Genomic DNA, 4,719 nt, shown 5'->3' with positions numbered 1-4,719 from the left:
ATGGCTGGAGCCTCTGCTTGCACCTGTGAGGTGTCTGTCCAGGCAGGACCACTCACCAAGGAGGCTGCCACCCAGGTCCAGTTTGGTGCTGTAGGGACTGTGGCTTGCAGGTTCCTTCCAGTGACGACCAGGTTAGAGGGTGCCTGTGCTGTGAGCAGTGCCTCCTGGTAGTGTCTCTCAGAGAACAGACAAGAGAGATACAGGAGGAGGTGGTGAGGCTCCAAAACATCCTCCACCATGAGGAGTTCATTGATTTAATGCTGAAGAAGACCTCCGGGATTGTGGAGGAAGAACTGCCAGAGGCAGCACTAGAGAAGAAAGAGGACGTGGATTCCCAGGAGGGTGGAAGCTGGAAGCTGGAAGCTTGTGACCCCTGGCAGCAAGCAGAGAACTTTACCTCCACCTGCAGTGCTTCGTTTGGAGAAGAGATATGAAGACCTGGCAGAAGAGAGGGAGGAGCACGTTCCAGAGGGAGGAGGACAGGCCAGACCTCACCAAGGTGGGAAGAATCGTGACAACTGCCACCAACAAGAAGCAATGGAGGATTGTGGTTGGAGACTCACTTCTGTGGGCGGTGGAGGGAAGGAGCCATCTGCCGACCTGACCTGTTGTCTTGGAAAGCCTGCTGCTTGTCTAGAGCCCAGATTCAAGATGTCACGGAGGGATTACTGAGACTCAGCCAGGCCCTCTGACTACTACCCCATGGTCCTCATTTATGTGGACACCAATAATACTGCCAAGGGCGACCCTGAATGGATCAAAAGTGACTACAGGGCTCTAAGCACAAGGGTGAAGAGGTCTGAGACTCAGATCATGTTCTCTTCAATCCTTCCAGACAAGGGAAAGGGCCCAGGCAGGAATGGGTGCATCCTGCAGATCAATACCTGGCTGCGCAGGTGGTGTCGCCAGCAGAGTTTGGGCTTCTTTGACCATGGGATGTTGTTCCAAGAAGAAGGATTGCTGGGAAAAGATGGGATCCAGCTGATGAAGAGAGGGAAGAGTGTCTTCACAGACAGGCTCACTAACCTAGTGAGGAGGGCTTTAAACTAGGTTCATTGGGGGATGGAGACCTAAGCCCTGAGGTAAGCGAGAAAGCAGGGGACCTAGAGGAAGCAGAAGTGGATAAGAGGGGAGGTACTCTCATACTTCCTGAGAAATTGGGGCAATTGTCTAGTTACCTCAGGTACCTATACACGAATGAATGGAGCCTGGGAAACAAGCAGGAAGAATTGAAAGTCCTTGCACAGTCACGGCAATATGACATGACTGGAATAACAGAGACTTGGTGGGATAGCTTGCATGACTGGAGCACTGTGTCAAGGATGGATATAAACTGTTCATGAAGGACAGGCAGGGAGAAAAGGAAGAGGAGCAGTTGTACTTTATGTAAAAGAGCCATATGATTTCCCAGGGTTCTAGTATGAAGCTGGAGATTGGCCTGTTGAGAGTCACTGGGTTAGGGTCAGAGGGGAAAGCAACAAAGGTGACATCATGGTGGGGGCTCTGCTATAGACCACCAGACCAGGAGGATGTAGTGGATGAGGCTTTCTTCAAACAGCTAGCAGAAGTTTCCCAATCACAAGCCCTGGTTCTCATAAGGGACTTCAATCACCCTGACATCTGCCTGTGAGCTGCTGTATTGCCCTCCCAGCAATCCAGGAAGTTTTTGGAGAGTACTGGAGACATCTTCCTGCTGCATGTGCTAGAGCAGCTAACCAGGGACCATGTTCTTCTTGACCTGCTGCTCACAAACAGGGAAGAATTGGTGGGGGATGTAGTAGTAGATGACAACTTGGGAGCAGTAACCATGAGGTGATTGAATTCAGGATCCTGAGGAAAGGAAGGATGGAGAGCAGCAGAGTAAGGACCCTGGACTTCAGAAAAGCAGACTCATTATGGCCTTATGAGTAGGATCTCCTGGGCAGCCAGTCAGAGGGGGAAGGTAGTCTAGGAGAGCTAGCTGTACTTTAAAGAAGCCTTACTGAGAGTGCAGGAACAAACCAACCTGATGTACAGGAAGACTAGCAAATATGGCAGCAGACTAGCTTGGTTTAGCAGGGAAATGTATAGTAAAGTAAATCACAAAAATACTAGATTGGGACAAGTATTATTTCAGGTGCTGGTCCATTTACCAAGTTTTGGCAAGCTGTCAAGGGTAGCATGGGTAGCCTCACCCCTTGACAGATGCCCTGCTCCCTGGCCGCCATCTTGGGACCAGAAGACCTGACCCCTGACCTTTGCCACCGGAAGTCCCTCCCCTTGCCCCCTTTCAGCAAGGGGTTTTGCCATCTTGGAACCAGAAAAATACCAAATTGTATTCTAAAAAGGAATGACCTAAGACATTCATTAATTTGATTTTAAAAAAATATTTTTGCCCTGGTTTACATGTGCTTGTGTAGTCTACATAGAGGTAATTGCACAATAGCTTAAAATGAAGGCTTATGCTTGTATATTGTTGGGGGGCTGGGTATAAGTTTGTGGGGGGAAGTAGGTTAGGTGTGGGATGAGGGCACATGTGATTGTGTGTGGATATGTGGGGTGTGGGTGGGGATGGGGTTTGTGGAGGGTTGTGTGTGGGGGAGGGTGGCTGGGGTGTGTGACGGGGTGTGGGTGCATGTGTATGGTGGGGGGGTGGGACTCGCCCTGTGAACACACACACACACACACTGCCCCTGCCTGTACGCGTGCACACTCCCTCCCCACTCCATACCAGCAGGGCCCTGTGCTCCCCAGTCCGACCATGGAGCTGGGAGCCACATGGTGGCAGGCGGGGGCAGGAAGCAGGGAAATGGCTGGGGGTGGGTGGGGCTAGACTCCTGCTTCCTGCTGCCAGCTCCCCCTAGGTCTTACTGCCCCTGGCTCTTGTCCTCTTTGACAGGCAGCCAGGAGCAGATAAATATTTTCTAAATTTTTTAGGGGTTCCATGGGCCAGATAGACTGGATCTGGCCATGGGCTGTATTTTGCCCACCCCTGAATTAGATGACCTCCAGAGGTCCCTTCCAACACTCATTTTCTGTGATTCCTCTATTCTGTACTTGGGCACTTGAACCTGCCGGTGATGGTAGGTATTTCATGTTGTCACAACTCCTGTTCTACTAAGGTGGCCTTCTGCTTTTGTTTTGCTACAAAATAGCCCCAGCTGCATACAGTGCACCCTCATGTTCAGGCTGTGGTGCATTGCATCAGTGGTTGCATTAGTAGCATTGCATCACTACTTTTGGTTTAGTGCCCAAAGTCTTTAAATGTACGTACTCCTACATTCCATGCACTTCTTCCTCTTCTGAAAGTTGTAAAGGAGCTGCCACAACCTGGAAAAATTGTTGTGTAGTATGTTGCGACAGTAAGTATCATTGCCGCCAGCACCCTTGAGGAGATCGCCCGCAAAAGGATCGCACGGCAGCCGACCGGACAAGACTTGGCCACCTTCCTCAGCAGCTCACTGGAGGGTGTGTTCGGCCGAGATGGCGGGGCCTTTGCCTCGCTGTGGAACCAAGCCCGCAATGCCACGCGCCACCTCAGGAACCACATCAGCTGTGCCTGGACCTGGACCGAGGAGCGCCCAGAGCTGGGAGTCTCCCTGTGACCAGCCCCGCACACTGACCGCATCACCATGACGCCCCGCATGAGGACCTTCCTGGAGAGGTTCCTGAAGGATGCCGTCCACAACAAATACACCGGCGACCTGAGGGCCAAACCTGACCAGGGCAAGGTCTTCAACGTCACCTCAAAGTGGGACGCTAGCAACCACTTCATGCCCAGCGGGAGCTTCACACGCTTCGCAGACTGGCGCTTCCCTCACCGCACCCGCCTCATGCCATGCGCTCATGGGGCCATACGCTTCGGCCACCACGACAAGAGGTGTCAACTGTGTGGCTACGCGGCAGAGACCCTCCCCCACGTGCTGTGCAGCTGCAAGCTGCATGCCAGGGCCTGGCAGCTCTGCCACAATGCTGTCCAGGACCACCTGGTGAGGGCCATCCCGGCCGCGGTGGGAGAGATCTCTGTGAACCGCACTGTCCCGGGCTGCGAGAGCCATCTGTGACCCTACATCATCATCACTGACGAAGAGGCCAAGAAGATCATGATCGTGGATGTCACCATCCCCTTTGAGAACCGGCGCCAAGCCTTCACCAATGCCCAGGATCACAAGCGGGAGAAGTACACCCCGCTGGCCGACACCCTGAGGGGCCACAGCTACGACGTGACGGTGGATGCACTCATTGTGGGAACTCTCAGAGCCTGGGACCCCAGCAATGAGAGTGTGCTCCATGCCTGCTGCATTTTCTGCTGCTACGCCAAGCTGATGTGCTGCCTCATGGTGTCCAATACCATCTGTTGGTCCCGCAACATCTACGTGGAGCACATCATGGGCCACCGCCAGTACACCGACCCCACCAGATGAGCTGCCACCAAACCGGACCCAAAGGGCACCGCCTAAACCCACCCCCCTTCACTTCACTTCGAGAGGATTCTTCCACCATGGATGACCCCACCCGACCCAAAGAGGACCCCCTGCGATGAGACCATATGGACTGAGACACTTCCTCCGAGCCACTTCCTCCACCATTTCGGACCATTGTAACAGGTTTGTGTGCATCTATCTCCTTTCTCTCTCAGCGTCGTGAACCCCCTCCCTCCTCTTCCCCCTTCCCCCACCCCCCACGCCCGGGCTTAGTTGACTAACATTGTATCGCCTGTAACCTAGTTGCATTCCCCTC

The 4,719-nt window shown here is 53.3% G+C and overlaps 1 pseudogene; it reads left to right on the top strand.

The window, feature by feature from the left end:
* Positions 1-3,752: 3,752 nt before the first annotated feature.
* Positions 3,753-4,403, top strand: LOC149871006 (uncharacterized; annotated as a pseudogene).
* Positions 4,404-4,719: the final 316 nt, after the last annotated feature.

Source organism: Crocodylus siamensis, chromosome 2 (genome assembly GCF_052110815.1).
Source record: "Crocodylus siamensis isolate JL-2025a chromosome 2, ASM5211081v1, whole genome shotgun sequence".
In the NCBI taxonomy this organism is placed as follows: Eukaryota; Metazoa; Chordata; order Crocodylia; family Crocodylidae; genus Crocodylus; species Crocodylus siamensis.
This window is presented reverse-complemented; position numbering and strand designations above follow the sequence as displayed.